A 23,363-nucleotide genomic window follows, 5' to 3' on the forward strand; every position below is an offset into this window, starting at 1 on the left:
AGATCCCTGGAGGTTACCCAGTACATACAGGAGGAGCAGCAGAAGCTGCTTTTTTAAGCACAATTATTGGTGATGGGAACACGGCCTGGAAGTCTAACTGAGTCCATTGTATTGTTAGCTTCAGAAGAGGGATGAATTGTACCTTTTTCTCGTATAAGCATTTTCAGTTCTAGCTTATCTGAGTTTCTCCAGTCCTGTTTAAAATGGTCTCCATCACAGGGAGTGAGTCTTCATTGCAAGCTCCATGCCAGGAAGTCTTTCCTTGCTATGAAAAGCAGTACATTTTTAAATTGACTGAAAAGCCATTGGACTCTCTTTTATTTTTGTTCTGCCTCCGCCTCAAAAATACTTATGAAGGATAAATTGTTTACACAAACGTCTTGATAGATTGCTTGTCTTGTTACATTAAAAACATTTTCCAGAGAATGTACAGGCTGTAGATCAAGCATTTCTGGCACCATTATAATTTAAAAGCAAGTAGGTAATGTATAATTGCAAATGTCTTGCACAACTTCCCTCTGACAAGAATTCTCTAAAGGCTTGTCTGTCCAGGTTTGGACAAATGGGATGGGATTTTTCTTTTGCCAGATTTCTCTTACAGGCATTTTCAGTAGCGTTTTGCATCTTGGGTCTTCTGTTTTTAGTACCGTGGATAAAATCTCCTGGGGTATTATTACGATTTGCACGCTAGACATTTGAGTCAGACTTTGATCATTCTGTGTGGATGACTTGAAGAAGTGGGATCTTTTTTAATGGGTTGCAGACGAATAACAAAGGCTTTAAGCTCTCATTCAAGCCCTCTGGAAGAAGAGGTGGAAGTGTCTAGAGAAGGAACCAGAAGTAGCAAAAACAGAAAAGGAGGAAATCTACAGAGCTGTCAGTTATTCTCTGACAGATCTGACTCTAACTAGGTCCTTAGGAGTAAAGACACATCTCAGCAGCTGGGAGGAAAGTCAGCTCCAGCAAGTCAGCTGCTCCCAGCATTGGATATGCATCTCTCCAGCTCATCAGCTTGCGAAGCTCTCTCATCAATAGGCTGGGCCTCCTAAGAGCTCACCGAGGATGACTTCTAAAAAAAAAATCTAAAAAAAAAAAAAAAAAAAAGAAACCAACATCTTTTTTCTTCCTGGTGAGACAAGTACGGGAAGGTTCTTCTTTCTTTTTTTTAATTAGTGTTTAACAATTTAAGGCTGATCTCAAAACAGATGAAATCCTTCATCAGCAGAAGCAACCCTGGCCTTAGCTGGGTGTGATCAGTATTTATTGCATTTATTGCTAGGGAGCCATTTCCCTGGTTTGTTTGGGAAATGTGACTGCTGGATCTCAGAGTCTCTGAATCATCACTTCGACACAGCACAGACATGGGTGGTGAGTGAATGGCTTAGGGTTTTTATGCTGTCTATAAGGCTTTACTTATCAATCAGGCTGTTGAACAGGTTATTAGTGTTTTCCAGCATATAATTCTAGCTAAGAAATAGACAAAATAAAATTACAGGATCAAAGAGCTCAAAAAATGAGCCAACTTAAAGCATAAAAACACATGACTGCTTCCCTGTAAAGCTGTTTTTTCTTGTTGCTTGAGACGCATTTGATGGTGCTTTCTGGAGCTGCCTCTCCTTTAAATCCACTCTGGAAGGATTTCATATCTGAGCTGACCTGAACTCTGGGGTTGCTTCCCTGTTAGTCCTACGGAGCCCATGTCCTTGCCTGTTCCTCTCTGTCTGCAGCTGAGACAGGCGCTGTCATCAACCTGCATGCTCTGGTGCTGTCTTTTATAACAATTTGCCTATAGTACCAGACAAATATATGCATAAATAGCACAACTGGAACAGCAAAGTGTATCAGAACTTGTATTTGTCCCAGGCGTTATGGCTGCTTGCAATTTCCTTCATAATCCACAGCTTTGGAAAGCTCTTTTTCCCCTTTTAATTCTGCTTGTTAAACTATAGCATTTTCTGTTTTTGAACCTGAAAAATGATCACCAGACGGAAATTCTTACTCTAAAAGCCTTATTGCTTACTAATGGGTGTAATTAAATGGGTCTAGCTAAGCTGAGGATAGCAGGAACCCTAAGAGTGCATGTACACATGTTCACTGGTCTAAATACCCCACTTAGATTAATAAAGGAATTGATGTAGACAATGGCTTCATGTCTGGGAAGAGCTCTTGAGGCTGTAATGTAGACGGTTGCCTCCTTGAATCTTCCTTTTGCTATAATACAGCTAAAAATAGCCCCACTCCACACTCGCAATAGAGCAGCTGTTGTACAACAGCATGAGATGCCTCAGGAACACCCGAAATAGATTAGGGGTGGAGGACCCAGGCTGGTATCCTGGGTGTCAGGGGCAGGAGAGGATTTGAAATGGAAATAGGGTTTGTTAGTGGTACTGCTGTGTGAATAACAAAAAAAAAATAAAACATGGATTTCACAGTAGTGGCATTTTCCATGAAAGTTTGCAGGGATTTCAAGCCATTATAGATCAAAATGGTTTGGTGCTTGCCTAGAAGTCCAGAGACGTGGCTAGGCCAGCCTCAAGTCCAGCATCTGGGGCAGAACAGGGCCTCTGCTGCTTGTGGAGGATGGGCTTCAGGAATAAATAATATTGGCAAGACCTATGAGAATTTCTCCTATATTGTGCATTGTGTGTTAGCTGAGTATTGGGATGAAGTAGAAAATGCAGCTGCTGCAGAGATGGCCCCAAGAGGCACTGAACAGTGGCACAGCAAAGCTTTTTCACTGGCCCTCTAGGGTGGCAGGTCAAGGGTGAAAGGAAACAGAACTATTGGCATACTGACACTGCACCTTCTTTTGCTGGGAAGATGTGCTGATGTATTAATGTTTAACTCAGATGTAATCACAGGGAGCAAAGCCTTCTTTGAAGTTTAACCTGCATAATACCCCTGTGAATCAGAAGCACAATGCCTTGTGCCTATGTTAACCCCACACCGAAACTGCAATGGTCCCGGGATTAGGGTGGAAGGAAACCAGAACCAAGTGAGCAATCACTTACCCGAGCAGCATATGCTCTGCTCTGGGATACAGAGTCACGTCTTCAAACTTGTCAAGCTGTTGTAATGTTTAAAGTGAGAGAAGACGTGAGCAGGAGCTTGGCTGTAAAATATGGATGGATGTATACAGAACACTTTCACTTTCTACTTTAAAGTGAATTACATGTACTAAATATGCTGCAGATTTTGTTGTACCCCAGTTGTCCAAGTGTTGGCAATGTTGATTTGAGTCTGCAGACTGACAGAGGTCATAGCAATGAGAAATGAAGAGTCTGCTGAGCTTGCACAGCTTTGCCTCTGGGGTTTTTGTGCCGACTACACACAAAGATGAGCTACCAAAACCCCACGGAGGCTGTTGGAGGATGAGCAAGTAAGTGGGAAAGGCAGGCAATTAGATCAGGATTAAGGAGTCTTTCCGTGAGGCTGAACCACTGTAAGAGCTTCTGAAGGGAAGAGAGACTGCTGTTCATACAAAAGAAAGAATTAGTGAAATGCTCTGGTAATCTACAGCAGGTTTATGTTGCAACAGTTTGTCTTATTCCAACAACCTGATTAATCAGTTCTTTTGTGCCGTGGTGCTGCCTGGTGGTGGAACCTGCCACCGGATGCACCTCATTGCTTCACTGTTAAGTGTCAGAAACCAACAGTGGAAACCAACCAACCACAAACTTGCACAAAATCCTAACAATGTCATAACGTGAGGGGCTGTAAACATTAAAATGTTTTAGGTAATATTAATGTTCAGTGACGGCTTGTTATTAGAAGGTACTGCACAGAGGTAAGAAGCAAGGCCATGCTTTTCTCTGTCAGCAGGGCTGTCCAATATCTCAAAAAGTCCTGTTTTACTCCACAATAAGGCTCACTGCAAAATGTGAAGGCTTTTCCAATTAGGCACATGCTGGCTGCCTGCATTTTCTTTCCCGCTGGCTGGCAAAAAATAGGCCCTCTGCTATTAGTGCTCCTTCCTAGTAGCTGCGTTACATTTTGCTGCCTTAGGTGGAACACGGTAATGGAAAAGTTTCTCTTTAAAAGCCTGAATGCAGCAAGGCCTGACCTAAATCCTGTTTTAACCAGAGGGTCTCAGGATTACTTGGAGTCCTGTCCTGCACTGCTGAAATCTAAGAAAACCTTTGTAGGTGTTCAGTGATGGCAGCAAGTCCAAAGAGTGTTGAAGTTGTGCATTGTAAATCTCCTTCATTGAGCAATGTTTCTGTAGGTTTGTATATGAATGCTTACAAGAAATGTGTCTTGACTTTTTGAGTCTTTGTACATGTGCTGGGAGGGATGGAGAAAAGAATGATCATCCCATGGTGGCTTTAGAGTTGCTCTTTGATTTACGAGAGGCAAACGCTCTGTTTGCTGCTCTGCTTGGACATGTGCTCTAAGGCACGTGCTGAGCTGATGCACTGAGGGCAGCAGAGCGCCAAGCAAAACCCCTGGGGGCAGCAGGTCCAGGGGCAGCCACTGCCGGTTGCCGTGAGGAGCCCATTTCCTCAGCCCTAGCCAAGTTGTGTGGGGCTGTGCACAGCACCAGCAGAAGCTCCACACCAAGTACCCATCAGTGTGAGTTATTACCTGGCTAAGTGTAAACTTCCCATTTAATTTCTGATTTCCAAGGAAGGTGAGTGTTGCAGGAAGCAGAGCTTTCACAGCTTTTTTTTCCACGCTACTTAGCGTGAAATAGTTGTAGAGGTCCTGCCTGAAGGATGCTGTCCCTGCAAGCAGAGCACTGGGTGCTGCAGGGGAAAAAGCTGTGTGTTCTGGGCTCGTTTGGCTTGTTTGGAAAATTCTCTGTTTGTTGTTGGTGATGCAGGAGAACTGTGTCGGTGAGGCAGGCAGCTGATAACCAGACATGCAATTACACTTGGCAAAACTGCCTTGTGATGGGTGTTCTTAAGTATATTAAAAAGCTGATCTCTGCTCTGTGGAAGGAAAGGGAAAATCCAGCTGTAATGACTGTTTGGTAATGCTGCTCGTGAAGCAGTGATTAAGGGTCTGATTTATTTATTTTGTCTTTTGCTTCTCTGTTGCCTAACCCCGAGGCAGCAGTGCCATTCCCTGAAGCCCCAGGGCTCAGCCAGGAGACACAGGTGTGTGCCTGTGCCTCCAAGGGAGAGGCACGGGTCTGCTCAGGAGCCAGCTGTGTCAGCCAGGGACTTTATTTCATGCTGCATTTCAAGCAGAGAGGAGGCAAGGAAGAGGAGCAGGGAGAGGGATGCCTGGGCAAGCAAGGAGTTGGAAGCTAGCTGGCTGCAGGGGTAGGGGGAGGGCGGCTGTGTGGGGAAAACCTGGTAAAAGGATGGATGGAAATGTGGAACTTGGGTTCAACGGTGTTCTGTGCTGGTATAAAAGTCTGCATTAAAGGAATCTGACCTCTATGCTCCTTCCTTCTCCTCCCTGGAACACTACAAGAGAGTCCATGTTTAGGCTGGTCATTTGAGTAATGTAAATATGACCTCCAATAGAATCTGCACATGGGTGGAGATCTCGTCCTTTCCCTTCTTTCTAGAATTTTCTGACCCTGAGGAATGGCAGAAGGCCTTATGCTCCCTCTGTCTTTCCCATTTCGACTCTGAGGAAATCCAAGGTAAAATTCAAGTTGAACATGATCAAAAAGGATTTTAACCGGGGAAGGGGAAAAACATTTCTCTGCAGATGTCTGTCCTGATTGAGGTAAATAACTGAGTGCTATGTGGGGAATGAAAAACAGTTCATAGATGCTTTAGCTCTTCCTCCCCCATCCTTTCCCTTTCCTGCAACATTTGTCAGGATTATTATTTATTTAGCACTTCTGCTTTAGCCAAAAGCTTCTGGTCCCCATCAGCCTGTGATCAGCACCAAACCCTCGTTTGCCCAGGGCTGTTGTGGTCCTTCTGCAGGCAGGACTACACAAGTACCACCTGTGGTGCTTGGTGCTCCCCTGAAACTTCAGATCTGACCGATGGAAGGCACAACAGCCCCTGAAGGATGGAAGCAGGGAGGTGCAGGCTGGATTGTACTGATGCTGTGCTGCTAAGAAAGCTACTGTAAATGGCTGATTTTAAAATGGGACAGGATTGCAGGGAAACTGCAGCTGAGGTGTGTGAGGTGATGTGAATGTGTACTATGTGGGGTGGACTTGCACAGGGATGTGTGAGCTCCGGGGTGCTGGGGGTACGTTGCTTCCTTCAGGTCATGCAGGGGTGTAGGAAGTGACTCCTGTACCCCTCAGCATCACACCTCCATCAGCCGAGCATCTGGCCCTGCTTGTGCCCCGCTGCAGTTCCTCTCATCTGGCGCTGGTGCCAAGCTGCCCTCACCCTTCCTCCAAAAGCAGAGGCAGAGGAAAGGAGCCCCATTTCAGCCTGCAGGAGAGAAGCTGAACTGTAGGAGTGGCTGAGCGAGAGGAATCACTGGGGCTCCTTGCAGGGAGGCGGTGGTGGGAAGGCAGAGCAGGCAGGTGATCCCCCAGAAGGTCTGCAGGGCAGGGACTCCTCCAGGGCTCCCCGTGGAGGTGGGGAACTGCAGCAGAAGATGCTCAGGTCTGTGGGAGAAGGGAAGGCTCATTACTGGCTCATTCTCATGTATCAGTTGCTGTTACTTTGCTCGAGTGTGTTAATTAAAGGCATACCTCCTGCGTGCAGCTGTGTGCATTATTAAGAAGCTGGAGCTATAATAGTGTGTGAATTTGTGAGAAAACATCGCCAGCCCTTTTGCATCTATTTATTTTGTTTCATCTTGGCTTTCAGCTCCTCAGGAAGTGGCTCGTGTGCTGCCTGCACCATCCCCTCCTCAAGGCCCAGTGGGAGTCCGAGTGGTGCAGATGAGGCCAGGAGAGCGTGGTCTCAGCGGACACCCTGCTTGCTGGAGAAAAACACCTCTCCCTCCTTCTGAGCACTGGGGCTGGGCTCTTTGAGATCTAACTTAGCCAAGCCTTTGTCTAAAGTGTTTATAGCCCAATACACAAGGCAATGAAAATGGTGCCAATTGCTTTCTGGCTAAGTGCTGTCTGTTAAGCGTGGAGCAGCACAGAAACACTGCTCACATTGAGATTGAAGGCTCGCATCTCTCTCTCCCCTCATAATTTTGTGCCATAATCCAGGAATGATTTTTGAGCCTCTCTGAGTGTTGTTGTCTCTGGTGCAGTGACTGATGAGACATCTGCTCTGTGACGTGCTCTGTAACAAACAATTCATTACTGCAAAATGGACTTGCAATCATTAGCCCAGGAGCTCTGGGTTTAATGTGGCATTCTGCAGTGTCACAAATCCTGCCTGGCTCTGGGGATTATGCATCATGTTTTATATCAGTTGTGAAACCTGAACTTCAAGACAATGGATATTTAACATGTTTGGCAATTTAGTTGACATATTTACTTTTCCTGAACGAGCCCATTTTGGAGATGACCACTAAAGCACCCAGGTTCATTAGTGCAGTGCTGCTCGGCCTGAGGAAGCCTTCCTCCTTGATGCCTCTGCCCTCATTTGAAATTGAGGGTTTGGGGAAGGGTGCGTGTGGGGCACAGCGATGCCTACAGGTCACCTTTGGCCACAGATCTTACCAAAAGAGAAGGCAAATGGCATTTGGAGGTGAAGTGGTCCTCATTGGAGAGGCATCACTGGGGAGCAGACAAGCCAACAGGGATGGATTTTGCTTTCTCCTCCCTCTCTTCTTCCCCAGCCCCTCTTTTTCAAGAAGGCACCTCCCAAACCATGACCCGTCTCCACCAATGCTCAGGTAGCTTCCCTGGGGAGGGCTTCCTGTGCTGGCAGCATCTTCTGACAGTCCCCTGCTCTGTGCACCCAAGGTTGTCCCTTAGAAATGATCGCAGAACTCATTTCTCCAAGTCCCACTAACCATGGATTAAGCCCGGATTGTTCTGGGCTGCTCAGACTAGGGTTTTACCACAGCTCTCAGAAAAAGGCAGTTCAGTTTCTGCCCTTTTTTTTCCCTTGCCCTTTTGTGCTGCTTGTGCAATCTGCTCTAACTGGATTGCGTGGTGGTTTGTTTGCTTTGCTTGAGTGTCTGCCTGGTTGGAGCTTTGTGATAGCCCCCTGAATCCAAGCACATTGAAAGGCTCTAATACAATCACAGAGCTTTGTGCATTGCTCAAAATCTCGACTAATCTGTGTCATCATGAGATAGACAGTGCTGATTTCTAGAGGTTTAATGTGAAAATGGGGAACTGGAAGCACTAAACAATAGCTGTAGCTCAGCCTTAATGCAGCTCACTCATTATGAGAGTGGAAAATTACAGATAAACTCCCCTATTAGTAAAAAAAAAAAAAAAAAAAATCTCCAGTCCCAGGAGATTTCATTAGTTACAAGTAACTATTTATTGCAAGATTTTTCCCTTGCCACTTGTTTGTTGGTTAGTAGGTTTTTGTTTGTTTTTTAAATAAGGGGAATTATCCCTATGACAAAAATAACAAACTAAAACAAACCCCCTTGATGCCAGTCTAGGATTTCCATCTCAGGTACCTGAATGGTTGCTTGATGAGGGATAGTCTCCCAGTTCAGTGAATGCTATGAGCTTCTCTGCCCATCTCGCGGCAAAGAGGCTAATCCTGTGCCTGCTCCTGAGCCATCAGATCCACAAAAAAGCTGTTGGGTCCCTCAGATCCTGGGTCTAGGAGGTAGCTGGACCGATCTGCGAGAGGCAAACCAAGTGCCAGCTCCGTGACAACAGCTCCCAGATGGTGACATAATGACTTCCGAGGCTCTGGCGCTGGAGCGAGTTGAGTGGCAGCTGCAGACATGGGAAGTGCTCTGCACAGATAGAGCTGACACTGATGCAGCCTGGTGTTATTAAACTCCCCTGATGTGCTCCGTTCCTCTATGGAAAGCATTCTGAGATGCTGGTGACATGGCATGGAGACGGAGCTGGTGTAGGACAGTCACTATCAGCAGGAGCGGTGGCGGCGTTCATTAAACTGCTCCCGCAGCTGCTTCCAGCTTGATGTGATTCCCTGCCTGCCAGGGCCAGCACGATACAAACTGGGTCTGTCAGGGGATGTCACACCACAAAGATGAGCACAGTGAACACACATTCAAGATAACACCAGGAACAATGGGTGCTGGGCCCAACATGGCCATTCCTGCTGCATTAGCATGGCTCGGATTGGAATAACTGCATCCAATGCTTCGACAGCAAGTTGTGCTGCCAAGGATCCCCTTGGGCTTTGCAAAGAGAATCAGGCTGAATTTTCCAAATTGCCTGTCCCCTGCTGCAGAAATGCTGGTGAAATACATACGCAGGCTCGCAGGCACAGCTTACTCTGCTGTTTGTAATTGCCTTAGCATCACCTAGGATGCCCCTACGCTGCTTGTCCCTTCCCCAGGGAGCCTCGTCTGTGTGTTTGCGCAGCGCCTCACACACAGCTTGTGCTGTAGACACAGGAGAGGAATAAAAAATGCAAAATAACCCAGTCAGGCAAGTACGGGAATAATTCTGGGCACAGAGAAATGGATGGCACAGCCACCACTGGTGCCTGTGGGGTTAGGAGCAGCCTGCCTGGGTCTGCAGTGGTGGGTGGTGAAAGGAGGTTTTGGTGTGTTTGCCATTGCTGAGAGGCAATGGGTGCTTGGTGTGTTCTCACGTGTTTAATTGTGAGCTCAGGGTGTGCTTTATGAGGGTGTGTGAAAGACCTGACTGCACACGAGGCCTCAGCGTCTCTCACTGCTGAAGTCAACCCTGAATTGCCACCCGCTCCCAGTGTGACCCCTCAGCCCTTCAGCTCCAGCTGGCTTCCCTGATTCCTCTGCCGTGTTCCCTCTTTCAGAGCCTCCCTTTTCTGCCAGCTGGGCCCCAGGTGTCCCTGAGCAGCCTTTCTGCTGCTTGCATTCACAAAGAGCAGGAGGCATGGTCTGGTGTGCTGAGCACCCTGAGAGCTCGGACTGACCGTGTGGTTACTGCTTTAGGTGCCTCTGCAACAAGGAGGAAGAATTCCAGCTCCACATCTGAGGGTTCATCTGCAAGGGAACTTTTTCTTGAATGACTTTGGTATTATTATTATTATTATTATTATTATTATTATTATTATTATTATTATTATTATTATTATTATTATTATTATTATTATACTTCCTATGCCTGAGTGTTTGGGGGCCTTGTCAGGCCAGGTGGATTTGTGCTGGCCGCCTTGCAGCCACACCTCCTGTGAGGAGGGGACTCCTTTACAGGAATGGTGTAAAGATGGGGGGCCAAGAGCTTCAGCCCCTACCTGTCTCCTTGCACTAACAGCAAATGAAGGAAAATGACTAGTTCTCCACGGCCAGTTGTCAGAAGAAAGCCTTATCCTCCCTTTTTCATGGAACAGAAGTCAGATGGGAAGAGTCAATACAGTGAACAAAAAATGCAGAGAGGGCTGGGGGTCAGCAGAGGTGAGCTCAGATGGGGAAACAAACGATCTCTGTAAGACCTATGCTAGGCTCACCATTATTCTTGAAGTGTATCTGCTTAGACAGCCCTGCACAGAAGCAGTAATAACAGGAGAATGGAATAAAAAACCCTCCAGTAGCTTCTTGACTGAAATAGCAAGCAACTGAGGCGGGATGTTGCTCTGCAGCACACTCCCAACGTGTCCGTGTCGCCCTGGGACCGGCACTGGGAGCTGATGGCAGCCTTGCAGCACAAGGCCACGGGTGTGCAGGCAGAGTGCAAATGCAGGCAGGAATGCAAGTCCATGCCATCATGCTAATGGATGTGTGGGAGCCTTTGGGGAGGTAAAATAGCAAAACCACAGGGGACTGGGTGTGTGGTGGGGGGCTTGAACCTGTGCAGCCAGCAAAAGCGTTGCTGTGTGGAGGTGTCTGGGTGTCAGAGTAAGCAGTGATGAGGGTTTCAGCATTAGTGAGAAAATTTTCTTCCCTGGCACAGTCTGAACTGCTTGCTTGAGCACCAGCCATGCTTGCAGGTTACCTTGCAGACCAGAAGGGGAAAAGAAGTTTATTTTTGCCAGGAATGGTAATGCTGAAAGGCTCTGAAGAGTGTAAGGAATACAAAGTGCTACCCGGCTCTGCACAAGGTGCAGCCCCATGGCTTCAGTGCTGAGGGTATCCCTGCACTGGTTAACACAGCAAAAACTGACTTCTGGATTTTTATTCGGAAGTATAAATGTGGTTCTTCAGCTGGGGCATGGCTCTGTTCCAACCCAGCATTGCACATGGGCTCTCCAGTCTGTATTTTCAGAAACGTGGCCATCCCCATGAAATTGTCCTGAGGTTGTGCCAGCTCCACGTGCCCTGGGCAGCCCCGGTGCTTTCCCTGGTGCCTGGAGCACCTCGTTCCTCCACACTGCTCACAGAGATGGTCTGGCTGTGCGATCAATAGGTAGATGTTCCCTGCTGCGTGTTTATATTGGGGCTGCGAATAAATCTAACTCATCTGGGTGAACACACAAGGGAAGGGATTTGGAGAGGCAGAGATGCCACGGTGATGCTCGGCTCGTTGCTACGCGACATCGTGCTGTAGCCATGGCGACTGCTGGAGGAGCACGGACCCTTCTGATACGGGCTGCACTGAAAATCCATCTCATCCTGCTCCTTGGCAGGGCTGCCCCAGGCTGAGAGCCCCAAATCCCCTCCAGTGTCCTGTGGGGCCACTCCTGCAGCTCATGTGGCTGGGAGCGGCTATTTTCTGCAGCTATTGCCTCTCAGGAGGGCTGGGTTTCTGTGCTTTTCAGCACTGGAAGCCTTTGCATTAAAAGCCAGCAATAAAACTTGTGTGAGGCCATCCAGCGGTAGCTGCACAGGGTGATGCTGTCCAGTAAACAAAGCAGCAAATTTGTTCTGTGTTACTATTCCTGGCGTGAGGGAGAGGGAAATGTGCCCTTGCCTGAGACAGTAGTTGCTCCTGCAGGGTCAGAGGGATTGCATTTGCCAGAAATACACATCCCTCGGTTTCACTTGTATCCAATTCTTGTTTCTTCTCAACGGGAAATGTCCCTAAAAGCAAATGAAGGCAAGGAAAATAATGGAAAACTGGGGGTGGACGTGAGATCCAAATGAGGTTTCCCTGGGCAGCTGCCCCAGCACATCTCCCTCCTCCTGCTCCCTGCAGGCGTGGCTGGGCAGAGGAGGGCTGTTAAGTCAGCTCCAAGTGATGGTTCCCTTAAGGCCAGGAACAGCGAAACCTCCTTTGCATCTCTTTGAAGTGTGCTACCTGCCAGACGCAGCTCAAGGCATGCTGTGATGCAGAGGATGTCATAATTATCCTTTTCCCTGCACCAGGAGGGGAGAGTTCTTGCCCCAGAGGCCTTATGCTTTTACTTGGGGGAATGCACGGTACGCAGGGGAACGTAACAGAAGGCACCAGCTGGAGACGCTACTGTGGAAGATAATTGTATGATGACTTGAAAGAAAAAGCAGCTTTTGGGAAGAATGAACAGGCACAGAAGTAGGAGGCTTGGAGTGGAATATGATAAATGTTTGGGATTAAGTATTAAACCCAGAAGGGGAGAGTAATCTGGATCATTCCTGAGGAGTAGGAGTGACTGATTGTCCATCTGGAGCGGTTCGTGGCTATGTGGGTGAAATAAGCATGTTTCTGTCAGCAGCACAGACGTGCTAATAGCATCCTGCAAGGAGGACGTGCATCCTCCAGCCACAGGCTCTCGGAGATCCCAAAACGTGCTGAACCTCAGCGGTGAGGAGCGCAGCGCTGGCTGCTAGGGCTGGCTTAACCAGGCAGACCTGCTGCTGAGGCTTACAGTAGCAAAGCAGAACAAGGTCCATGAGCTGAGCTTCAATGCTCCTCATGGGATCTCAGCACTGCAGGTGAGAGCAGTAATTGCCCTTGGGAGGAGAAGGAGCCTGAAGGAGAGCTCCAGCTTTGGGGCTGAGCAGGAGGCAGTGCTGTCCAGCTGTGGCTGCTGCCTTGCCACAGGGCTATGGCTCTTTGCTCCTGCAGAGCCCAGACCAGCTGTCAGGGCTGTGCTGGTCCCTGTGATGCTTCCCCTCCACCCAAAGAGCCCCCCTCTGCTGGGGCAGAGCTGCTGCTTGGACAGGACCATGGCACCGCTGCTGCCTGCCAGGCAGAAGCCCTTCCAAACTCAGCCTCATCATTAGGAGGCTCTGAGCATCCTAATTAAGCATGCCGCAGGTGCCGATATTACTAAGCAACTCCATTCTCCTGCAGTAGCCCCCTCTGCTCCAGCCAGGCCAAACTGCCCTGTCCTGGTGCAGGGAAATCACAGCAATGTGCAGGGGGGTTTGGGACCCAAGCATGAAAACTGCTCTGGGGCAGCTTGTAGGGGCCTGAGGACTGAAAGGAGCCAGACAGGCATGGGGTTGGGCTGGGAGATGAACAAAAGCTGCTTGTTTACTCAGCAGAAGCAGTGAGGTTTGTGCCCTGTGTCCCCCACGTGAGGAGGAGCTGTGTGGTTGAGCATCTCCTGGTATATGCTGTTGGGGTAGGTGGGAGTTCAATGTTTCCTTCCCCAAACCAGAGTTCTCCACTGCTTCCCCAGGCATTTTTTTTTTCTGGCAGATATCTGGTCATTAACTTTTACTGCAATCATTTTTTTATTAACTTCGAGGAAAACCTGTTTCCTGGGTGATCACTCTTCCATGGGGTTCCAGACCAGCAGTGCACAGCATCGCTCACTGGATTGAGCTTTCTAGTGCCAATATTTCACTGGCGGTAAATCCATCCAGGCTACCTTGTCCTGCTTAAAAAGCCATGAAATTCTCATGCGTTACCTGTGGAATAACAACCGTTAAGAGATGTATGAAGTGGAGATTGAAATCCAGTCTGAGGCATTTGTGTAGCTTGGGTCGAGATGATCAGCTCTCGATAGCAGAGGAATAAGATTTGAAGCGTTCAGTGAACGGCTTGACTCTGACAGTGAGCAAGCTGGAGAGAAAAGAAGCAGGTTGGTTGTGCTTCTCTGCTTTGGTATTTATCAACTATCTACAATGCTCTTCTCCTAAGTTGATCGATGTGGTGACAGTCCCTTCCTGCTCCCCTTCTTTCCCAAGGGGAGAAGAGCAGTCAGCTCTGTTCACCAGTTGTTAGCCAAGGCAAGCATCCCTTCTGCTCTTGGTGCTTTATTTTCGGTCACTGTAATATATTGGCAATGAGAAGCAGTCTGCTGTCATCTAAACAGAGGTGGGGTTGTGCCCCTGGGGGTTATTTCTTTGGAGATGTCTCAGAGGAAAGCAGGCACAGAAAACATTCGACGCAGTCAAACCATTGGTTCTGTTTAAGCACTGTAATAATGAACATGATTATAACAGTAGCTCAGCCACCCCTGTTGTTTGCATTACAGAATTATTTATATTAGCAATGTGCCATGATGTGTGCGAGTGTTAAAATGTCGGGCAGTGCACCCAGGAGGCCATGGGAGAGAAAACAGGGATGGGGGCTTGGGCTCTGCAGGGTTGGCACCGGAGCTGAGGCTGCTCTGGACAAACTCTGCAAAAAAACTCAGATCTCAACTTTCTTGCTTGGAGCACAAAGCTGGCAGAAGACCAGTGGGCTCTTTTCATTGTCTGGGTCCTTCCTGCATGTTTGTGCCTCACCACACCTCCTTGTTAATTTGGGGTTTTGTGCTGGATAAATAATGTCTGGGTATATTTGATTTATTTTTTTTTTTTTAAACACAGTTGTGATGACATTAAATTGCTTTGTGATGCTTGACAAATTTACTTTTTCTGTTCTTCCTACCCAGAGAGAAAGATTGCAAACTAAAAAAAAAAAATAAATCCACAAACAAACAAAGACTAAAAATGCCCTAATAAGAATAAAAAATAAACCCCACAAAACAAACAAAAAACCCATCAACTCCAGCATGCAAGGAAGAACGTGTACATTTTATGAACAGAATGAAATTAGATACCTGTCAAAATACATTTGTCCTCAAAATAACTATTCATACATTTCATTTTCCTGCATAAATAGATATTCATCTGCTCTCTTCTACCTGTCATTTGCTCCTCACATTCCAGCACTGACTGTGGGAGGGAAATATTTAAAGACGCTTCCAAAGCAATAAGCAGGCTGGGCTTATATCATTTTCTCTGGCTTTCTTAGCACCACTCACTTTATTACCAATGAGAAGGGAAACATCTATTTAAAATCAGCCCAATAATATTGTGTTCCAAAACATTAATTCTGAGCTGCGAACCCTGTCTGGTTTCAAGCAAGCTCTGCCAGCTGAGCAGCTCCTGAAGGTTGGCGGATGGGATGGGATGGGATGGGATGGGATGGGATGGGATGGGATGGGATGGGATGGGATGGAGCAGCTGGGTAGCCTGGCTGAGGCTGGGTGCCCCTGGGTCTGCTGCTCATGGTTTGTTTGAAGCCTGACTGCTGTGAAAGGTGACAGAGCCTGCAAGTGATGGAGATGCTCCTTGGGCCAGTGGGATTTTGAATTCAACGTGGTTTAGATCCAGCTATTATAAAGCAACATTTTAGAATTTAAAAAAAAAAAAAAAAAAGGAAAAACTTTCATAGCCTGCTTTTGAAATTTGGTAGCTTCTCTCCCCTACTTTGTATGACATGGGCAGCTGCTCCCAGGCAAGCCTTGGAGGGAGTGGAGCAGATCGAGTACAAGTTGCTTTGAAGCATGCTGGCTGCATCTTAATGGGGCAGTTGCAGCCCATCGAGAAGGGCTGCCAATAAAATATCAAATCTTGTTAAGTCTTCCAGTTTGAGCAAAGCGCATCTGAAAATCTGGCAGATAAAAGAACCTTTTGACCAAAAGGAAAAAAACAAAACATGCATTTTAAACACTGCTGAACCAACAACACTCATTAGCATATGTTTTTCTTCGATAACGGTTCCCAGGAGTAACACAAACAGATTCAACACTGTGTGCATCAGAGGAACTTGATAGGAGTTCAAGAAAAATATCACTCTCATGTCAAAGCCATGGTGTCACCAAACACCTTTCCTGGCAAGGTGGCAGGAGCCTGCACGTGCGCAGCCAGGTGCAGCTTTGTGGTGTTTGGCTGGACAGAGCTGCAAGTGGGACTGGGAAACTGTTCTGGGGAGCAGGACCCAGGAGATTTGTCACCTCCTGGTAGGTCTGACAGAGCAATCAGCTCGGGGAGGCTGCTTCTCTGCTGCTTGGCATAACCGAGGGGTGTATGACCACGTGTGCAGAGTGATGGCAACATTGATACAGGATTTGGGGGGGTGCTGGGGAAGAAAACCACCAAAACGACAACGACCCAAGGCACACAGCTCCAAGTAGCAGAGCTGAGCTCTCTCCTCCAGAAAAAAAGCCCCCAAGCTCTGCCTAAGGGAGGACAAGGAAGAAGGCTCAGAGCCAGGCACCCCCCTGCTCTGACACACCTGGAGCCATCCATCATTTTTGACATCTTCTGTCCTTACAAGTGTTTTGTCAAGGACCTCCAAAGGGTGAATTGTTTTTTCCAGAAATCTTAGAGACCTTACTGAGACTGGAAATTGAAGAATTAATGAACTAGTGTGGATAATGATTGCAGTTCATTGAAAAATACATTGCCATGCGTTTCATGTCCAAACTGAGGGAAATACTGAGCTGTAAAACTTAATCTGATTAAAAAAACAAACAAAAAAAAAAACAACAAAAAAAAACAAACACCAATTTACCTCTTTTTGTTTCTTTCTGCAGTTTGAGTTCTGGGGGTCAATGCCTGGCAGCCTTAGCAGCCTCTGGTGCAGCACACCTGGCTTTTGAGAAATTTGCCCTTCGAGGCAGAGGCAGTTAACACGGAGGCAGCACTCACTAACCTCACCCCAGGCTTCCTCCTTGACAGTGGCTGTTCATGTGCAAAAAAACAAAAACAACTGTCTGAAGATTACAGGGAAATGTGGCAACTTTGTTCTCATGGTGAGGCTGTTCTGCTTCTCCATGCAGCAGAGACTGATTAAAATCAGTATAAAGTACAAGAAGCATGGATCTGAATCAAAAACCTACATGCTGCTAACACTGAAGGAAAGAGAATTTGTTTCAAGGCACTTGAGGAACTCTGAAGATGAAAACCCCTAGATTGATTTGTTTATAGACTTCCTTTTGTTACTCTCTACTGCGATATCTGAGCATATAAGTAATAGTTATTATGATTATTTCATCTTTATCTATTGTTGAAAGAAGGCACAGATGTGACTACAAGCTTTGACTCCCACGTGCTACTGCAGCAAAATGCAAGACAGGTAGGGATGGTGGTGGGTAAACAGAAAACCAACCCGTCAAATCACTGGGGACACTTTTCAATGCAGGTAGCCAGCCTTTTTAAAGGAGGTCAGGCACTAGGGATGATGTAGTAGTGGTGGAAGCGGCATACCCTGGAAAACTTAGGGATTTAATTTCCATACCTAAGTGTCAACTGAATTTGCTGGAAAATCTAAAGGCAGCTGTAGAAGCTGAGCTATTTGGCAGGTTCAGTCATTTGGGAGAACACGGTCAATAAATTAGAGGCTGTTCTACATGCGAGGGTTACATCTGTTTGCGCTGTTCTTGACCTGCTTAGCACAGACATGGTTACAGCAGAGGTTTGGCTGTGTAAAGACAGTCGCTCCTTTATGAAAAGGTAGGTAAGATATAACGTATCTCTGCTGGTCTGTACAGAAACCTATTCTCAGGGCATATTCATCCTGTTGTAGTGGTGACCACATGGTGGCATGTTCTGCTAAGGGTGGAATATTTTATCCCCCAGCTGCAGAGTGGCAGGGGTGCAAACCTGGGATGGTGAAAGGCTGGTTCAGACACAATGATTACCTGGAAAACTTTGCTACCCTGATATCTGCCAAAGCTTATCACTGTTCTTTATTTACTAATTGTGGGGACTGTCATTTCACGTGCCCATGAGCTGTTACCTCTGCCCACAGTGCCACATACAATAACAAACAGCCAACTGGAGGGAAATCCAGCCTTTTTCCCTGATTTTTTTTTTGTTTGTTTGTTTGTTTGTTTGTTTTTTTTTTGTTTTGTTTTTTTTTTTTTTTGTTTTTTTTTTGTTTAATAAATAGCAAAAACTGCTGTTTTGGCCCTGGTTGGAGATTACCTCCTACTTTTACTGCTGCAGGCACTTCAGAGTTTCAGTCCCACCCAGCACTACTTCTGGATTTAATGGGCTGTCAGGTTTTCTCTTGTTATCTTTAGTTCCAGCTGGAATAACTTGGCCATAAACATTCCCCCTGGACTAAAACTGTGTCCAGCAGGAAATGTAGAAGTTTTTCTCAGGTTTCCCATAAATGTGTGAGCACTGCCAGAGTTTTTCATCCGAAAGATGCTGAACAGCAGAACAGCTGCTTCGCATCGGTCAGAGAAACATTGGGAAGCAAAGGGCAGAAGCTTCTGTATGTGCACCAGCCACTCTGAACCCATACTACTGCAACATTGGCAGAACAATCTTCCTTTCCCCCAGGAAAGGAAGGGCTTGGTGGTTGTTTGCATCCTGCTGAGCAGTGGCAGGGAGTGAAGCAAAGGACTTAGAGGTCTTTTGCATCCCCATGGTCAGGGCTGCAGCAGAGAGCAGGAGGTTGAAACTGTGGCCCACCGCTCAGGGCTCCATCCTTCCAAGCAGCCCAGGGTTTGTTGTTTCTCCCTCTCCCACCATCTTCCTGTTAAATGAATTGGAAATTCAGGTGCAGGCTGCTAATTCCCCGTGTGTTGCCTCGGACCATGTTCCAATATTACTTTTCTGTAGCATTTAATAGAGCTCTTGCATAAAAGAAACAAGTGCATAGATTGGGAGCTGGAGAGGCAGGATCCCATCAATCAGCTGTGCTGCCTGCATCGCTGGATGCTGGTCTTGCTTTGAAAGCTTCCCTGGCGCTCTTCTTGCCAAAGTGTGCTGCTATTTATTTGGTCCGCTTGTGCTCTCGTTTGTTAGGCAAAAGCTTGCTTTCGCTCTGTCTCCCTCTCTTTGCCCTCTCCTCCTGGTGTTCCAGTTCTGTGCTGGCATTTAAATGAAGTGGGAAAGGGAAGCTGGGAGCTGAATTTATGCCCAGCACAGGAGTGGAACATGGAGATGTGCAATATGCTTGCGGAGGTCCCAGGCCAGAGGCAGCCTGGACGCTGCTCCAGCACCATGCTGCTGTCAGTGCTGCGCTCCCCAGGGCAGCACGGTTCAGCAGCATCTCACAGCCTTCCCCAGCAGTTTGCAAACATGATTTTAGTCCAGTTCACACTTCAATCAGGCAGGCAGCCGCAGCAGCATGCAGGTGAGGAGCAGGAGAGGCTGCCCAGCACCTCACTGTGATGTGGGGTGGGATGCAGGGCAACTCCCAGGCCACTCGGGTGGAATCAGCCCACTGAGAACTGCGCCTTGCCCTGCAGACATGGAGTGAAAGCACCATTAAATACTCAATTTGGAGCTGAAATATCCTTTATCAGAAATTTATAACCCATTTTAAATGAATCCATTCAGGGCCCAGCGAGGGTCCTGGCTGAGGGAGGAGATAATTCCCCAGGTTTATTTATACAGTTTGATAGTTTTTATGCTGGGCTAGTAAAAAAGAGTCTGTGCTGATAAAATACTTTCTCTGCTTGTAAAATTGGAGAGTGTTTTATCTCCGATGCTGAAATTGCGTTGCCCTGGTAGTTGCTTGTGGGCAGGGGGTGGCAGTGGGTGCTGGAGCAGAGGGGGATGCGATGCCTGTGAATGTTAAGGCTCCCAAAATGTTCCTTGGAGAGGGCTTTTCTGGTGTCTGAACCATCCTTGTCCTCTACAAGGGCTGCTTCTTTGGGGACAAAATGCAGCTGAGCCAATTAATGGAAGGAGAAGTGATTAAGGTGTAATCATCTTCTGATTGATCAAGTATCCCTTCAGCTGGCCAAGACAAAGGTATCACCTGGGAGGCAGACAATAAAGGAGGTGAGATTCTGCGCTGTCTTATCCTGTCTTTGCCCTTTCCTGAGACCTGTCCTACAGAAGCAGGATGCTCAGCTACATGATATCATCACATCTCTTCCACTTGGCTGCATGAAGCTCTGTGAGGTTTTGGTACCAGCTAAGAGGTAACAATCTCCAAGGGTGGTTCCTTTCCACTTGCTAACAGAAAGAAGAAGTGGTACAAAAGAACCTGGATTTCTAGTCCCCAAAGGGCAGATTCAGTCTCAACTTCTTATGCTAAACTCTCCCCAGCCTGAGTTTACTGCGGGTGTAATGAGCACAGCTTTATCATGGCAGTGATCGTGGGATAATAACAGCTCTAACAACAGCGATTCCATTGTAATACAATTTCTGCTGCAAAAATATTGTTATTACGGAAATTGCTGTGACTGGTTGTAGCTGGGGAAACGTTGAATAATCCTCCACAAAGCAAGGGAGTGGGACGAGATGCTGGGAGCTGCTCCTTGGCATGTGCCCACCCTGCTGCAGGGAGTACAGCCCCACACCTGGTAGATGCTGCAGACACTCGGGGCAGGGTCTTCCCCTTCTCCTCTGCTGAGAATTCACTTTCCTAGAAAACATTTTGGAAAATTCCCCCTCCGCCCTGACCTGAATTCAGGTCAGGTTTTCCCCAAGGAGCCTAGGAAGGGATGTCCTGCTCAGCCACTGCATCTTCTGCTCTTGTTTCCAGCTGGGGAAGCTGCTCTGGAAGAAGTCTCGAAGGCTCAGCACCAGAATGAGTTTAAGGAGATAAGGGAAGTCGCTGTGTTAACAGCAAAAGTATTGAAGAGAATGTGTTACAGGGAAATTTGTAATTTGACATGCTGTTATGTAAGGAGTTTTATGCATGCTGTACCCAGATACGCCACTGAAAACAGATGGATTAATGGAGGAATTTATCATTTATACGGAGAAAAATAAGGTGATCAAATCAGAGCGAATTTTCCCTTCCTTAGAGATAGGAGAGCAATTACAGCACAATGCAGTCTGTGGAGAACAGAGAGGGGCTATTGTATGCACACAATGGAGAGCAGAGAGAAAACTGCAGGAGAGGGAAAAAAAGAGAGAGAGGGAGACGGTGACAGAGAAAGCAACAGAATAAACTATTATCTGTGACAAGGACACGATGTAAACGTGCGACATCAAAGTGACAACAGAGGCATCGTGGCGAGGGAATTTCAGCTGCAGTACCTGGTGCTGAGGGAAGGCGTGGGGTGGGCTGGGGGCTGCCAGCAGCCTGCCCTGCATGGGGGCAGAGCGAGCTGGATTTGGTGCTGGTGTGGGGTCTGAGGGCTGTTAAAGGGCATTTGTGATGGTGCTGGGCAGGGCTGGGGGGCTGCTGCAGGGAGGGGGCCATGGGAAACCCCTGGACCACAGCAGTAGCAGGTTCCTGAGCATCCCCAAATCCCCTCAGGATTCTGCCTTTTCAAGTGTGCAGGAATTTCTAACTTCTCACTATTTCCCCCCTCCAGGCAGCCCGTTTTCTTCTATATCCTGGAGATGGATCCCAGCATAATTAAGCAACAGAAACTCTCAGGAAATGCATGCATTTTTCCATGGGGAGTAGAAGCTGAAATATGATGTGCTCCAATGCCGCTTTTTATTCTTTAAGTTGTTTCCTGCCACCCATGCACCCCATCAAAGAATCCAGGAAAGCACAATTAATGTAATGAGCTACAGTTTCAAGCCGTGGAAAGCCATTGAAAACAAAGCAAAACCCAGTGAAGATCTGTGTTACTGCTATTTTGGCCAACACTTGAACCCTTGAGCTCTGCACACAGCAGTCCATGCTTCAGGCTAACAGCTGGATGCAAATGCCCCAATCATTTAACTTTCAGTGCTTCCTAATTGTATTTAGACCTATTTTACAGACTTCAGTGACATTCAGAGAGAACAAAGCAGGGTTTGCTGTATGATGGGGAATCGACTGCTGGGCTGGGTTATCTGCTTGGCGCTGCTCGTGGGGTTAACGCCATTCTGGCATTACTTTTTTCTAACCTGATGCAAATTATTTTTAGTAGCCCCAATACAGACTTGTGTAATAAAAGCCTGAGGGTAGTGCAAACATCCCATTGACTCAAAGAAGGCAAAAAGTGGTCCCCAAAGGGAAGCAGGGTGAGGGTGCTGGTGCTGGTGACTTGTGTTGCCCCACAAGGGCTGGCAGGTGGCCGGGCAGCAGGGACCAGCAGATGCATCACCACGAGGATGTGTCCAGCCTCCATCATGACAGGCAGCTTGCTTTAAAACGGTCCCGAGCTAAAATTCCACATGTATATTGAGGAATAGCTGATGTGAACAGTGAGGGAAATGAATCTGGAGCTCTCTGCAGTCCCTGGACAACGGCTTCCAGGATGGCAACTTTGCAGACGCTGATAATGAAAAGGGGAAAATACAGCATACAGATAAAGCAGACATCTCCCGGAAGGTATTTAGAGAAGCAGTGACATTTAACAGAGGCAGTGGTGCCAGCAGAGCCATTACAAGTTGTTTATCATGCAAGCTCATCCAGTGCTCAGGAGATTTTGGGTCAGCCATTTCATTTCCATGAGAATTTGATTTCAGGGTGGTGAGTTCACCCTACAATGAGATTTGGCTGTGCTGGTTGTATGTTTTGTAATGGCTCTGGAAAAAAAAAAAAAAAAAAAGTGAAAAAGCAATCACTAAAATATCAGCTTCCCGTTCTGAGCTCAGCGGGAGAGGCTGACTGGCTCTTTTGTTAGTGATGAGAAGGGGAGCCATGCAGAAAAGCCCTCAGGAAGGGTGTGAAGGGCTTAATTTTTGCAGACACACGTGGACCTGCTCTGACTGCAGCACATATGTATTTATTTGGCTCATTTTCAGTGTACTGATCTGAAAATCCCCTTCATAGGCAGAAATAAGGACTCCCAGTATGCCCAATACCCTTGTCCTTGCCCTGTGCTGGGTGAATTTCCACCTCTGCTCTGCCTTGTTCCTTGTGACACTAAAACCAACCTCCTGGTCATCCAAAATAGGCAGAAACAGGAGCATTTTAATTATGAACCATGGCCTTAAGCTTAATAGCTATGCTTCTCTGTTGAATACCTGGCTGAAGACTTTAGCATTACATGTACCTATCTCTCTAAATAGACATAACCCAAGTGATTTCCTAGGGAGCAGTGACAATCCAGGAAGGAGATGGCTCATTGGGAATTTATCCCACCTGCTTGCCTTCTCTTGTACTGCTGGAGGAGACGGTGCTGAATTCTCTGGCTCACCTCATCCCCTACTCCCCGCTATTCTCTGCAGGGAACCTCGGGGTACACTGCCTTGGGTAGAGCAGTCCCTTTGCCTGATGGGCAGGTAAGGAGGAGAACCTGCTGATGACCTCTATTTCCAACCAGTTCACCAGTAAGATATGATAGAAAGGAGAGAAAGGATTTCTTTCCCCAAGTCCCAGTCTAACCTCAGGCACTGGCAAAGCTGCAGTGATTCTCTTGCCCTGCTGCTTGGCTATTGTGGGAAAAACAACTAATCATCCTAATCTGATTCTGTTCTGGGGAAAAAAAAAATCTATTACGATCCCAAGG

General features: G+C 47.2%; 1 long non-coding RNA gene across 1 annotated transcript; it reads left to right on the top strand.

Annotated features, from left to right (window-relative positions):
* The first annotated feature begins 19,795 nt into the window (after positions 1-19,795).
* On the top strand, positions 19,796-22,818 carry LOC137843828 (uncharacterized). Its single transcript, XR_011089713.1, has 3 exons — positions 19,796-19,940; positions 20,507-20,737; positions 21,288-22,818. It is a non-coding gene; the product is annotated as an uncharacterized lncRNA (long non-coding RNA).
* Positions 22,819-23,363: the final 545 nt, after the last annotated feature.

The sequence above is a fragment of the Anas acuta genome, chromosome 23 (genome assembly GCF_963932015.1).
Source record: "Anas acuta chromosome 23, bAnaAcu1.1, whole genome shotgun sequence".
NCBI lineage: Eukaryota > Metazoa > Chordata > Aves > Anseriformes > Anatidae > Anas > Anas acuta.